The sequence below is a fragment of the Peromyscus californicus genome, unplaced genomic scaffold (assembly GCF_007827085.1).
Source record: "Peromyscus californicus insignis strain IS unplaced genomic scaffold, ASM782708v3 Scaffold_10__1_contigs__length_136768540, whole genome shotgun sequence".
NCBI classification, from domain to species: Eukaryota; Metazoa; Chordata; class Mammalia; order Rodentia; family Cricetidae; genus Peromyscus; species Peromyscus californicus.
Genome location: NW_026294391.1, coordinates 48114155 through 48130452, shown reverse-complemented (window position 1 = coordinate 48130452; position 16298 = coordinate 48114155). Strand labels below are relative to the sequence as shown.

Sequence of the window (16298 nt, the reverse complement as noted above, 5' to 3'; positions counted from 1 at the left end):
CAGACAGAGAGATACACTCATTCATACACTCAGAAATCTCTTAAAAAAGGTAAACTGTAAGTCTTAAAAGGACTTGTAGGGTAAAAAGAGAGGATAAAAACAAATGGTAAGATAAAATGTAATTTAAAAAAGCCCTGACATGGCATTATGAGACATGGAACCTCCAAAGTTGCCATTGAGTTCAATTACTGTTGGCCGTCTAGTGCTAGGCCTGCAGCCTAATTTTAAGATTAGTTTGTTTCCCCAGTGAAGCTCCCATAGAGAAAACTAAATTTTCATTCAGAAGTGCTTATCAATTGGAGATAGCCTCTGGGTTAAGGATGGGGACATGTGTCCACTTCTTTCAGCTCTTGTTCACCATCTGGTACAGACCCATGCAGGCCCTATGTATCCCGCTACAGTCTCTGTGAGTTCATATGTGAATTGGTTTTGTTGATTTAGAAAGACTTGTTTTCTTTGTGTCCTCCATACCCTGTTAGGGAATGTTATTTTAAGGTATGTTACTTTTGTTTATGTTGCATTTGTTTAACTCTGTGAAGCTGTGTTACTGTGCCTGTCTAAAACAACTAATGGTCTAATAAAGATCTTCACAGCAAATAGCAAAGTAGGAGAAAGGATAGGCGGGGCTGTAGGTGGAGAGAATATATAGACAGAGAAATCTGGGAGGGGAAGAAGGAACCATAGAAGGAGGAGGAAGTCAGGGGCAAGCCACCCAGCTACACAGCCAGGCACGGAGTAAGAGTCAAAGTAAGATTACAAAGGAAGAAAAGGAAAAAGTGCAGAGGCAAAAGGTAGACGGGATAATTTAAAGTTAAGAAATGTTGGCAAGAAACAAACCAAGCTAGGCTGGGCATTTATAATTAAGAATAAATTTCATGTGTGGTTTATTTGGGAGCTGGGTGGTGGATAAGAGCAAAAACAATCAACAACAATCCCCTCTGGCTCTTACACTCTCTCCACCTCCTGTTGCCCAGGTTCCCTGAGACCTGAGGGGAAGAATTTGATGGAGACATCACATACAGGACTGAGCATTCCAAGGTCTCTCACTCTCTGTATAATGTCCGGCTGTGGGTTTCTGTGTTTGTTCCTATCTACTACATCTCTGATGATGGCTGAGAAAGGTACTGATCTATGAGTATAGCAGAAGTTCATTAATGGTCATTGTATTGCCAAATCCTTTTAGTAGACAATTATTATTTGATTTTCTCTTAATTTCCTGGGCTAGGTAGTCTCAGGTTCTTGGTTACTCAAGCAGGGTCAGGTATGGGTTTCATCTGGTGGAGTGGACCTGAAGTCATATCATAAATTGATTGGTTACTTCCACAAGCTTTGTGCCACCACTGCACTAACATATCTTGTAGCAGGACACCATTGTAGATCAAAGGGTTTGTGGCTGGGTTGGTGTTTCCATTTCTATTTTAGTACTGTACAGAGTGCCTTCCTGTACAAAGATGTTATAACATAGAGGTAAAGGCTCTGTGTAAGCACCAGCTCAAATTTTCCATGTCAAATGATTTGTGTAGGTGTTGTCCTCAGTAATACGACCTTGCTGTCAGTTTGAGGAGAGCAATCTACAGCCTTGGCAACAGTCTCAGGTTTTGGGGGACTCCCATGGCACCTCTTTGCTCATTAACTCAAAGAAAATAGTATAGAGAGGAAAGTGCACACACCACACACACACACACACACACACACACACACACACACACACACACACACACACACACACACAAACTAGTCAATAAAACCATAGTATCAGAAAGAAAAGAAAGAACAGTTTGTGTTGTTCAATTATTCCTCATCTCCATTCTGAGAACTCTTTTATTCCAAGTTATATTTCAAGGTTTCCTTTCCATTATTTCCCCATCTTTAATAGAAATATAATAAGCGTGCTGTCTCTTATAAAGTGCTACTTAAGGTAGAAACATCAAGATGGTAAAACATCTCTCTAAACTTTTAAAATTCTATCCTTACTACTGATTACAAATTTATGCCTTGAAGCTGGAGATATTTCTCAGTAGATAAGAACAATTGCTGCTCTTTCAGAGAACCCAAGTTTGGTTCCCAACACTCACATTGAGTGGCTAACAATTACTCAGAACTGAAGCTACAGGGGATCTGACGCACTCTTCAGGTTTCTGTGGATACCTGCACACACATTGCATATATACATACAGACACTCCTACATACATATAAATAAAAATAGTCTTAAAAAAGCCATACCTTCATATTGTTATTTTAGTCTCTTACCATTTTATTTTCATCAATGTATCAGGTTTTTGCAAAAAAACTAGCCCCTGTAAATAAAATTTATCTCTTCATATTTTAATTATTTGGATTCAGGGCATCTAATTTGTGACACCATTATTATTACTGGTAAAAGTAAAATAAAATGCTTGAATCTACTAGGCTAATAATAATAACAACAGATAGCTTATCCAAAGTGGTTTTGATTTTCTATTTACAGGCAAAAAATAATAGTTAATTAACATAGGAAAAAATTTAAAAAATTAAAACTGGGTCAGAATAAAGGCTGCAAGACTCAAATGGTTCAAATGACATCTCTAAGATGCTGATTAAATCTGAATAATGCCTTTTTCCCTAAGAATTAATGTTCTAATACAGGAAACAGTAAAGTGATTTTCAATTTTCAGACCTTTTAGATATTAGCCCTGAAGCATGTCATTTTTTATTTACTCTTTTTAAATCTTCCTCTAGGTAATGAAAAACCCTAAAATTGGACTCTTTAATTAAAAAATGAGAGAGGGAGTTAAAGTCAAGGTAGAATTTAAAGTGCAGATCAATTGCTTAACCAGAATATTGGAATGAGGATGTTTTGAGGATGGCAAGATTATTTTGCAAGTCATGATCTCAGGAACCATCACATAAATAAATTAGCAAAAATTTTAAAAAATTAATCACACGTAAAAGAAGCAGCCAAAAGAAGCATTGCAGGGAAATATGCTAATCTATGCACCATGATTTCTTTTCTATAAGTGGAAATTGAAATGAATTGTAAAAGCCAATGAGGCAGCAGAAAGATGGTTGACTATAAATCCCAGCCAATGTCCTAGATATGTCATTCTCCATGAAAGGCATGCTGTCTGATGTTGCATTTTCCATTAACAAATGGGGCAGCAGAACACCAATGTATGTGCTCTCCTGACTCATTTGCATGTCACCATTTATAACTTTGCACTTCCCTGTGGCATTGCAGCACCTGCCTTCCAAATGAGGAATGTGTGGCAGTAATAATTTTTTGATAACACCCTAGTAATTGCATGACCCTTGAAGGGCTTCTTTTCAAGTTTTAAAACTTGTGTTCCGTTCCTTCAATGTGAATCTAATCTCATTTTGGCTTTGAAGCTTTTGATTAACTTTTTCTGTCTTTACAGATCTGATGGATATTGGTAAAATGGGGCCAAAAAGGGAGAAGTGGCAACCAATGGATTGCTTCAAGCACCTTAATGAACAAAAATAATAAACTTCCCCTCAAAACAAACAAACAAAAACATGTAGTCTTAGTTGTCATAGAAAATAGTCTATCATTTTCTCACCAAATTAAATTTTATTCTGAATGAAAAACATATTCACTTGAAGTTATATTATGATCAACCAGAAAACAAATTCAATACTCTGTTTTGTATGTAAATACATGTATGTTTCATGTTCATGTAAAAATATTTTAATTGTTACTTTGCAGTTACTTGTGTATGCAAATATTACCTTGATTTCACTTTTAGAAATTTATAATTTTATCTAAAGAAAACAGTATGGATGTAATAGAGACAAGACTTCTGCATTTTTTAATGAGTTGCTATGAATGATATATTTTGAACATTTTTTATCTCCTAAACATTATTTATAAGTACAGTATTTTTACATAATTGCCATTTTCTCTTTTCTCCTTCTGTCTTCTCATGTGCACCCCATTACTCCTTCTTAAATACATGGCATCTTATTCTTTATTACTGTTACATATACATATCAATTTATAAATACAATCTGTTAAGTTCATTTAGTGTAGCTAATGAGTTTAGAGCTGATTGCTTGGGATTGGATAAACTGTTGGTGAGTTTGTCCCTGGAAAGACTGATTCTCCCTCTCTCAGCCATCATTCATTGCCAGTAGTTCTTCATCTATTGGTGGGTTCTTACAAAATTTCCCCAATCCATGTTGGCATGCCAGTCATGTTGTCACTTATCAGGTTCCTGTCAAATATAGGAGGCACAATCTCTTAACAGATGCCTTGATCTTCAAGCCCTTACAGTGTTTCTTCCTCCTCTTCCAAAATGTTCTCTGAACCTTGGATGTAGGATAAGTGTTGCAAATGTATCAATTGGGGATTGATGCCCCCCAGTCAGTTGTTTTCTGCATTTTGACCAGGTGTGGATCTCTGTAGTAGTTGGTCTCTGCTGCAAAAATACTCTTCTTTACTCTGAGAGAAACAATCAATCAATGGGACCTCTTGAAACTGAGAAGCTTTTGTAGAGCAAAGGATACAGTCAACAAGGCAAAGCGACAGCCTACAGAATGGGAAAAGATCTTCACCAACCCCACATCTGACAGAGGACTGATATACAGAATATATAAGGAACTCAAGAAATTAGACATCAAAATGCCCAACAGTCCAATTAAGAAATGGGCTATAGAACTAAACAGAGAATTCTCAACAGAGGAAACTCAAATGGCCGAAAGACATTTAAGGAATTGCTCAACATCCCAAATCATCAGGGAAATGCAAATCAAAACAACTCTGAGATACCACCTTACGCCTGTCAGAGTGGTTAAGATCAAAAACACTGAAGACACCTTATGCTGGAGAGGATGTGGAGCTAGGGGAACTCTCCTCCACTGCTGGTGGGAATGCAAGCTTGTACAACTACTTTGGAAATCAATATGGTGCTTTCTTAGAAAATTGGGAATCCATCTCCCCCAAGATCCAGCTATACCACTCTTGGGCATATACCCAAGGAATACTCAACCACACCATAAGAGCACTTGTTCAGCTATGTTCATATCAGCATTGTTTGTAATAGCTAGAACATGGAAACAACCTAGATGCCCTTCAACTGAAGAATGGATAAACAAAATGTGGTACATATACACAATGGAATACTACTCAGCAGAAAAAAACAACAACATCATGAGGTTTGCAGACAAATGGATGGATCTAGAAAAAATCATCCTGAGTGAGGTAACCCAGACTCAGAAAGACAAACATGGTATGTACTCACTCATAGCAGGATACTAGATGTGGAACAAGGATGACTTGTCTGCTACTCACATCACCAGGGAGGCTACCTGGAAAACAGGACCCCAAGAAAGACACAGGGATCGCCCAATGACAGAGAAATGGAATGAGATCTACATGAACAGCCTGAACATGAGTGGGGGTAGTGAAAGGCGAGGGTCGAGGGAAAGAGAGCTTGGGGGAGCAGGAGATCCCAGCTGGATCAAGAACAGAGAGGGAGAACAAGGAATAGGAGACCATGGTAAATGAAGACCACATGAGAATAGGAAGAAGCAAAGTGCTAGAGAGGCCCACAGAAATCCACAAAGATACCCACACAACAGACTGCTGGCAATGGTCGAGAGACTGCCCAAACTGACCTACTCTGGTGATGGGATGGCCAAACACCCTAATTGTCGTGCTAGAAACCTCATCCAACTACTGAGGGATCTGGATGCAGAGATCCATGACTAGGCCCTGGGTGGATCTCTGGGAGTCCAATTAGCGAGAATGAGGAGGGTTTATATGAGCAAGAATTGTTGAGACCAAGGTTGGATAAAGCACAGGGACAAATAGCCAAATGAATGGAAACACATGAACTATGAACCAATGGCTGAGGGGTCCCCACTGGATCAGGCCCTCTGAATGGGTGAGACAGTTGATTGGCTTGATCTGTTTGGGAGGCATCCAGGCAGTGGGACCGGGTCCTGTGCTCAGTGCATGAGTTGGCTGTTTGAAACCTGGGGCCTATGCAGGATTGTTTGGCTCGGCCTGGGAGGAGGGGACTGGACCTACCTGGACTGAGTCTACCAGGTTGATCTCAGTCTGTGGGGAAGGCTTTGCCCTGGAGGAGATGGGAATGGGGGGGTGGCTGGGGGGAAGGTGAGGGTGACGGGAGTGGGGAGAACAAGGGAATCCGTGGCTGATATGTAGAACTGAATTGTATTGCAAAATAAAAAATAATAATAATAATAAAAAATACTCTTCTTTGATGAAAGTTGAGACATACACTTATCTGTGGAACTAAGAATAATGGTTAGGAAAATGGCAGCAATAGGTTATCTTCAATGGTCTATGATGTCTCCAGAAATAGGTAGAGCCTATAATCTGTAAATTTTGTCTTTTAATCCTATCCTACACATATATTTCATCTTCTATTTATATCTTTTTAATTTTTTATTTTTGCTTATTTTGTCTTCCCCTTGATCTATTTTGCTGTTTAAGATTTTCATTGACTTTTGATTTGGCTAACATAGTTATTAATTTCAAAACTTTCCATTTGAATATTTGCGGTATTACTCTTTCATGCCTTTTAAACAGTTTATTGTTTCATTCAGTTCATTATTTTTATTCTCTTTAAATTCATTCAGTAGATTATTCATTTCTTTGATTTTTAACAATCCTTCTTATAATCATTCTAAAAATTTTTGTCTGAAACTTTATCTGATATATTCTCAGAGGAGTCTACTATTTTGGGATTGATAATTATCAGAAGAGTCAGATTGCCTTTATTTTGCATTTTTTCTTTTTGGTATTGTTATTTACATATCCAGATATCATAACCAATGAGATAATTGGTTGTATTTTCCAAATCTCCTGTATTCCTTCATTTAAAGTATTTAATTCAAGTAATACTTCAGGTGAGATATGGTTGTAATCAAATTGAAGTGTCATTTCTCCCTGCTGGACTGGAAGTGTAGCTCAATAGATAAATTCTCAGTCCACTTGCTAAGGTACTCAGTTGTAATCTCCATATAAATCCAAGAGCAGAATACTAGCTGTGAAAGTAATTATAAGGGATGAACACACCCATTACGAAGACATAGGGATAATCAATTATGAAAATTGCCCCTTTGCTGCCTACTGGGAGTTTGACCATGCCCCAATGAGTATATGGGCAACAGAAATTGCACATGGTGCTTTTTTTTTTTCTTTTTTTGAATGGAGAGTGCAAAGGTGGAAGGGTGGACCTGGGAGGAATAGGAAGCAAGTGTGATCGAGGCACATTGAATGAAATTCCCAAATAATAAAAAATATTATATTGGGGAAAAAGAATAGCCAATCTATTGCATATTAACCTTATAAAATACACGAGGCAGTGGTGGTGCACACCTTTAATCCCAGCACTCGGGAGGCAGAGCCAGGCGGATCTCTGTGAGTTCAAGGCCAGCCTGGGCTACAGAGTGAGTTCCAGGAAAGGCACAATACTACATAGAGAAACCCTGTCTCGAAAAACCAAAAGAAAAGAAAAAAAAAAAGAAATGCAACCAGTCAAACTAAAATGATAACTTGACAGAATGAGGTGGAGTGAGCCCCCAGTTCTAGCCCAACGTATTTAATTTGGGAAAGCCTATCTAAGAAAACAAAGCAAATAAATTTCTTTATACAATATAATATGATATAATACAATATATAATAGTATATAACATCATTATATATATGAACACAAAGGGGAAAAAACAGGGCTGGGTAAAGCTGGGCATTTGAATGAAAATCAGATGTTAAATAATAAAATATAAAAATCATCTCTATCTGATCTCTAATCATTTTAGATGCTGCAGGTATTCTACAGGCCAGGTCTCACAGTATAATCTCATGACCTGCTGTGAATTAACAGAGATTGTCATAGAAGGAAAGCCCTTTGCCCCTAAAGTCTCCTAGCTGATGACTCAGAAATCTTTTTAAAATAGCACATTGTTACTGCTCTTGCTAATTGTTGGAGAAAAAAGTACTATTCTGCAACTACATGGTATACGGACTCCATGATTCATCTCTAGTTGAACTATAAATCTGTTCAGTGATGAGTACAGAGTTGATTGTAGTTTTGGCTTTCTAATATACCCCTTTGGTTTTTAAAAGATCTACCCTCTATTGGGTGCATCTAACATAGACAGCAGCTTTGCCCTCCCTCTAGCTCTCTAGCTCTTGCTCACTCTCTCTAGCTCTCTCTCCCCTCTCTTCTCTCTATCTCTCTTTCCCTATCTCTCCTTTCTTTCCATAGCTCCTCTGGGTGATCTGGTACTGAGAACAGAGTGAAAATTTCCTGAAGGTTTCTCTTTATCTGAGGGCAAGGGTCTGTAAATATACTGTCCACACAAGGGAAGCCCACTACTCTATCACTGAGCAGAACCTTCAGGAATGGAGTCTGGACTCTCCTGTTCCGCTTTCTAAACTTTTATTTCTTCACTTACCTTTGGCATCACTCTCTTCATAGTATAGCCACTCTCCTACCAGCTCTGCTTTTTCCCTCAGACTCAGTGCTTCTCAACCTCCCTAACGCTGTGACCATTTAATACAGTTCTTCATTTTGTGGTGACTCCAACTATAAAATTACTTTCATTGCTCCTTCATAACTATAATCTTGTTACTGTTTTGAATCTTAATGTAGATATTTTTAGAGATGGAGGTTTGTCAAAGGGATTGAGAACCACTGCCTCAGAGAATCTACCAGTTCTAGAGTGGGTGTTACATGCCATCATCTCTGTCCCTTGTTTATTATTGTAATGCCTCCTAAGTTTCATCTAATAAATTCCTGCATAGAGGATAATTAATATATTCTGCTTTCTTATTAACAATGTGATGAATTTTAAAATAAAATATGCCTGGAAAGTCTGTGAGACCTCTTTTTTACCCTTATTTATAAGAACTTTATAAACAAGTACTGTATTTACTTACATTAATTTCAATCCTTTCTTTTTATCTCCAACTCTTCCTGTGTCCCTCTCCACTTCTCAAATTTATGACTTCTTCCATATAAAATACTGTCTTCGATACATGATGTGGAGCTCGACCTACAAAATCTTGATGATATTGTCACCTAAACAAGACATGCACAATCATAATACCAGGTAACATGCTAATATGGGTGAAGGAAATTACAGAAGGTCCACACCTTGATTAAGAGTTATAGGAATGTAATGGCTGCTCAGACAGGGAGAATCTGTCTCTAGGGATGAGGCTTTAGTGGGTTATCCTAACCCAAGTGATCAGCCCTAAACATATACACACAAGCAGCACTAAATGAGGTAAATAGGTGAAATATATAATGTACACGTATAGACACATACATATATATGTATACATACACACATATACATAATTCATCTAGGTGTGGAACCTTGTGAGATTTTCCCCACCACATTGGCATGCTACCTCCCAGCAGACAACTTGGTTCTCTGGTTCTTAGTATTTCCTCTTCTCTCGTCTAAAATGTTCTCTGAACCTTACGTGTAGGGATTTTGTTGTAGATGTATATGATATCTCTGAATATTTTATGTCTGAAGTATTTGGCATATATTTACATTCATTTTTATTCATATATTTATTATACATTTGCTGCAGCACTATTTGTTCAAAAATTATTTCTACAGTATATTGTGTTGAGGTTTTTGCCAAAAAATCAATTTGCTATGAAAGTTTGCCTATGGCTTTACAGTCTGTATTACATTTGGTTGATATTTTTCTGTTTTGATACCAATACAATCCTTTCATAGTTAGTATGAATTTAGATGAAACTTTGTAAGTTCTTTGGTTTAGTTTTTCCTTTACATCCATATTTCTATTATCATAAAGCAATGCACTCTGTATTAACTTTAGAATCAATTATTTAATGTATATAGTATTAAGATTTTGACTGAGTTCAGATAGAAACTGCAGATCAATTTGTAAACAACTTTTATCTACAGAATATTGATTACTATAGTCCATGTATATGGCAATATGGCATATTAGTGTCTTTAAAAAATTATTTAGGATCTTTTAAAGTTTTTACTTCAATGCTTTGCTTAACATCAATGAAGTTGCATTAAACATGAATTTCTAAATTTAGTTCTAAATTCTTCATTTAGGACATGGACACACATTAGTAATAACATTTGTGTTATAATATACATGTGGAAATACTTATATTATGGGAAATATGTATATCTATATTTGTAATATAAAAAAATATTTTTTATTCTGTGACCACTATATTCACTTTTTATTTTAGATAAGTTTAGATTCTCTAGGGTGTTGCACAAATGTTATTATGATGTCTGCAAATAAAGACACTTTTACTTCATCCTCCAAAACTGTCAGGAATTTTTATGTCTTACTTTTGACTTATTGAAGAGCTAGGACCTCTGGTGAAATGATGACTATAAACTGTGGGACTCAAGTGCCAATATTAAGGATACAACTTTATAGCTTTCATCATCAAATATGGTAGCTTTCCATTTTTCTTAAGTACTTTTTACCAGGTTGAGGATTGTATTCCAATTGTTCTTACACTGCTGACACATTATGATTTCTGTATCATCAAATACTTTACTGAAATTAGAGAAACAATCATAATTTTTGGATATATTTTTAATGTTATAGGAATTATGTTCCTTAAAATTCTCATGGTATATAAATCTTAATTTTGTGGTGAAACTTGCTATAATATCTTATATTAAGGTCCATATTTCAAAATGAATGATGCTAATATTGTCTATCCCTATTTTTATTTATTCACTAGGTAAATTTATTTGTGCTTTTCCTTGCTCATTATATGCTCATTTTCTTTGGCTAACAGAAATAATTTAACAATTTTAAAATATTTTTTGAGGAAGAACTTATGTTGAATTGGTATTAAGTCTCAAATATTTGGTATACACTTTATTTTGCAGCTTCTAACATAAGTATCTAATGCTCTACATTGTTCTTTAATCATTACTTTATTATATTCCAAAAATTTTAGTGTTTAGTTTATTTTAATGATGTTGAATTTTTAAAACTTTATTCATGATAACCTCTTTTATTTATGTGCCATGTAGATATTTACTGCTTAATTTTAAATAACTTCTTTGTTTTTGTTGCTCTCTTTTACTATTGCTTTCCAATTTATTTCTATTCGGTCATCAATTACGTCTTGTAGTTTTTCAAACTTTTTCAGAATTTCTTAATGCTTATATTTTGTCTCAAAGAATAATACATCTAGGTGAGTATGCCATGTGTACTTGAGAAGAATGAGTGTTCTATAGCTGTTGGATATACTGTTCCTATGAAATATTGATTATGCAATGCTGGATAATTTATTTAGAATTATAATATTTCATGTCCCTTAGTAATTGTATATTCAGTTGTTCCCTAAAAAATCAAAGAGAAGTAGAAATTCTATATTCAGTTGTTCTCTAAAATATTAAAGAGAAGTGTCAACATTGTAAATATAATCAGGGGATTTTTTTTGCTTCTTTTAGTTTTATTAGTTTCTCTTTTATATTTTAGCTCCAATAATTAGGCCACACTGTTTTGTAATTTCTGTCTTTTATTTGAAATTTTTAGTCTATATACATTTATCTTAGTAGTCAATAAAGTTATGTTTCATTATACAACGCTCTTATTTATTTTATTTTGCTCTTATTTCCTCTTTTATCGTAACTTTTGGATTTTTTTGGATTTTATTTTATTTCCTATAAAATTAATATTAGAATCACTTTTGTAATTTTTCTTCTTTCTATGTTGTTTGTAGTATGTAACCTTCATATATCATAATGTACAAAAATATTATTTAACTTCATATATTATGCAATAACATGATATCTATATATTTCTTATATAAGGGCTGCTCTTGGCTATTCTGTTACAATATTTATACATATGTTCATGTGCTTATATCTTTGTACATGATAATTGGTTGCCTATCATCTCATTTTTCTTTCTGTGTTCCAGCTTGGATAATTTCTAATCTCTATCTTTAGTTAACACATCTTTTCACGTGTGCCGAATTTTTCTTATCGTCTGTGAGTCTGTTCCACTAATTTTTCATTTCAGATAGTGTATCTTTCTGTTAGAGGATTAGTATAATATTTTTCCTCATACTTTTTGCTTCTCCATGAGAATATGTTCTTGACATTTCATTAACTTAGGAAAACTTTTAAAATAAATTTAAATGTTTCTTTGTGCTCTTTTGCTAATTCTACTTCCACATCTATTTATATGGACTAACTTGCCTGATTGCAGGTCACATTTTTCTACTTCTTTTTCTGGCCTAGAATATACTGTGTGCGAATATGTAAAGCTAATATTTAGCCACAGATTTAGGCCGAGTTCCATGCAGATTTTTGGAGCTCTTCCCTTTGTAATGTCTTCCTTTCTAAAATCCTACTTCAGCAGCCCTGAACTGCAATCTCCTATTTTACCACCTCCAAAAGGAATCTCCACTTTTTTATTCAAATTATTTTACTTTAAAAATTACAAGTACAGTAGTGTACAGGATGATAATTCATGTACACAATATCCAATGATTAACCAAGGGCCATTACCATTTCCATGTCATTATTTTCAGGATGTTTTTTAGATATTAAGCCAATATTCCCATATTTTTCTTCCCTCAGATTTTTTTTATGAGATAGGATAGACTTGGCTGTCCTGCAACTAAATATATATGTAGACCAGGCTGCATAGCCCTTTTCGGTCTGTACAATATCTATAAACCCTACTTTTAAGAGACTAGAGAGAAAGAGTTCAGTAGGTAAAGGCATTTGCCAAACCTGATGACTTGAGTTCAATACTCAGTGTATTCATGGTTGAAAGAGAACAAACTCCTGCAAGTTGTCCTCTGACCTCCACACTTGCGAAATGGCACACATTAAATACATGAATGTATAAATTAATTTACAAAACAGTTCTTCCATGTATTTTTCTCAGTTTTATAGTTATTTATTCTAGTTTTAATTTTTCTACCATGCCTAGATGAAGAAGCCTGTTAGCACTCATTCATATTTTAAAACAACTCATTATTTATATCCCTGAACAGATATTTATACATAGTAAGTGCTTGTGACACACAGATGAATGAAATGGTGTCTTGTCTTCAAGAAATCCCAGTCTACTGGTTTAGAAACTACTATAATAAAAGTTACTTCCATGTGATTATTATAGAAAAGTGAAGGGTAAATGTTATGTGAAACAAGTAAAAGGATACGTTTCAATTATAAATTTCGTCAAGGACAAAGACAAATTTTGTGGTACTAGATCATGGATCTCAGACATCAATGCAATATTGGAAGTCCCCAGGACCCTCTAAAATGTAAGGAAGCTTAGATTCTCATTCAAACTTTTAATTAAGTTGGTCTGTTGTTTGTCTTGGGCTTTGGAGTTTTGTAATTGTATTGGCATTTGTTTCACAGAATATTTCTGAAACATCAAAATCATGAGAAACTTTCACTCAGGAAATTTTAAAGATCTGTTTTGATAGTATCATTAAAATAATGTTGTATTAGCCGGGCGGTGGTGGCACACGCCTTTAATCCCAGCACTTGGGAGGCAGAGGCAGGCGGATCGCTGTGAGTTCGAGGCCAGCCTGGGCTACCAAGTGAGTTCCAGGAAAGGCGCAAAGCTACACAGAGAAACCCTGTCTCGAAAAACCAAAAAAAAAATGTTGTATTAAAAAATATGAGCAGGACTCATATGGGCCCACTGAGACTGAAACAGCAAGCATGGGGCCTGCCAGGGTCTGCACCAGGCTTTCTGTATATATGTTATGGTTGTTAACTTGTTTTTCTCACGGGACTCCTGGCAGTGAGAGTGGGTGTGTCTCTGATGCTTTTGCCTGCTCTTGAGACCCTTTTACTCCTAATGGGTTGCCTTATCCAGTCTCAATATTAGATCTTTTCCATTGTATTATTGTATCTTGTTTTGTCCAGTCTGGCTGTCCTCTCTTGGTGACCTGCTCTTTGCTGAAGAGGAAATGGAGGAGAAGTGGATCTGGGGGAGAAGGGAGATAGGAAGAGCTAGGAGGAGTGAAGGAAGAGGAAATTGGTTGGGATGTACAACCACAATTTGCACAAGAATAGTGTGCAAATTGGAAATGTTAAATATCACATACCATTCATCTACTTGGTAACTTACTCACTGCTCAGTCAGCAGAAATCTTCCCTCTGAATGTATTCTTTCATGACAAGTAGAAAATATTACATCTAATTTCAATTGCCTCAAAGATTTAGACATTGCCAGTCGATTCAGTTTTACTGCAGCAGGTTTCAAACTTCTGACTTTTTTTTTTGCTCTTTCCATAGCATAGATTGCCAGTAGCAGCAATCTGTGTGATATCTTGACACTAAATATTTGCACTGAGCCTTCTAGATGGCATTTAGCATTGTCAGATAGGTATTATTAATTGTATTGTAATAATCCCTTCCTGTGTTGTCCTTTCTACAGCAACCTGTAACTCTCAGCACATGTTATGCAGGAACCATAGTGTTAGTCTACATGTCTTTGATAATCTTTCTATCCTGAAGTAATTTAGACACTTGAATGCAGCAATAACTGCCTAAAATCTGAGAGTCTTTCTTTCTTTATTTCTCTTCAGGATTAAAAAAAAATCATGTACTAAAGAATATTTGTATAAGAAAATAGAGAAGAAAATACCAATTACTTCTTTCTGTCCTCTACCAATGGTCTACTTTCTTACATATATTTAGCCAGTTTTAGTAGGACACATTTTCACTTAGTTTCAGTAAGTCATTTTGCAGACTTTTATTCATTTAATAAAAATACAATATAGTGTTTGGAGCCACCACCAAGTCACTGCTGCTCTCTAAACCCAGCACCACCCCTACATCTCCAAGCTCCAAGAAGAAAGGGGTGAGTAAGAAGGTGCCCGCACCGTGGCTTGTACAAGGCTGACTGCCCACAAATCCACTGGTGGTAAAGCACCCAGGAAACAACTGGCTACAAAAGCTCCCCACAAGAGCGTGCCGTCTACTGGAGGGGTGAAGAAACCTCATTCTTACAGGACTGGTGTGGCACTCCCTGAAATCAGAAGCTATCAGAAGTCCACTGAACTTCTCATTTACAAGCCCCTCTTCCAACATTTGGTGTGAGACTTCTAGACAGATCTACATTTCCAGAGTGCAGCTATTGGTGCTTTGTAGGACACAAATGAGACCTACCTGGTTGACATTTTCGAAGATACCAACCTATGGGCTATCCATGCCAAATGTGTAACAATTATGCCAAAAGATACCCAGCTAGCATGTTACAGACACAGAGAATGTGTTTAAGAGTCCACTATGAGGGGAAACGTTGCATTCTCAAAAATATATTTTTTCCTCTTGCTGGGGATGCTGGATGTTGCTCTGAATGATTGATAAATAAAACGCTGATTGCCCAGTAGCCAGGCAGGAAGTATAGTATAGTATAGGTGGGGTAAGCAGAGAAGAGAATTCTGGGAACAGGAAGGCTGATACAGGAGTAGCCAGCCAGAGACAGAGGAAGCAGGATGTGAAAGTACAGGTAAGCCATAAGCCATGTGGCAGCTTATAGACTGATAAAAATTGGTTAATTTAAGATATAAGAACTGGATAGCAAGAATCCTGAGCCATCAGGCCAAACAGTTTAAATAATATGAGCTTCTGTGTGTTTAATTGAGTCTGAGTGGCTGCGGGTCTGAGCAGGACTGGAGAAAACTCCAACTACATCCTCTTCTTCCTGTTATTAGTAGTTCTGAATGTTAGAGTTTCCCCCCATGGAGTCAAAAGATTCCTCAGTATATTACGACAAGTGGAAAAATAGAGGACAGAAATCAGGTATTGGCAGTTTTTTTCCATTTTCATTCATTTGTGAATTTTTAATATTAATGAAAGATGTAAAGCATTAATGCAAGCAAAATGTTTCAGTGAACACATTCCAAAAGTTCAATTTTATAGCAATTATAAATAGACCTCTTAAAATTTTCTGGACAATGCCAGCATTTGGATGTTTATAAAATAAGAAAATTTCTTATTTGCGGCAACTAAATGGTGTTTGCAGCATTTTTATTATACAATACATTCCATCCATTCACTATACTTTCCTGAGTCATCCTTCATGCAAGCACATGTTTTTTTTGTTTTTTTTGTTTTTTTTCGTTTTTCGAGACAGGGTTTCTCTTTGTAGCTTTGCGCCTTTCCTGGGACTCGCTTGGTAGCCCAGGCTGGCCTCGAACTCACAGAGATCCACCTGGCTCTGCCTCCCGAGTGCTGGGATTAAAGGCGTGCGCCACCACCGCCCGGCCAAGCACATGTTTTTAATGTTGTCTGTCTTCTGTGCTGTTCCTGT

The 16298-nt window shown here is 36.2% G+C and overlaps 1 pseudogene; it reads left to right on the top strand.

Moving 5' to 3' along the window:
* Nucleotides 1-15262, top strand: part of LOC128116605 (histone H3.3C-like) — a 29697-nt pseudogene extending 14435 nt beyond the window's left edge.
* The last annotated feature ends 1036 nt before the right edge of the window (nt 15263-16298 follow it).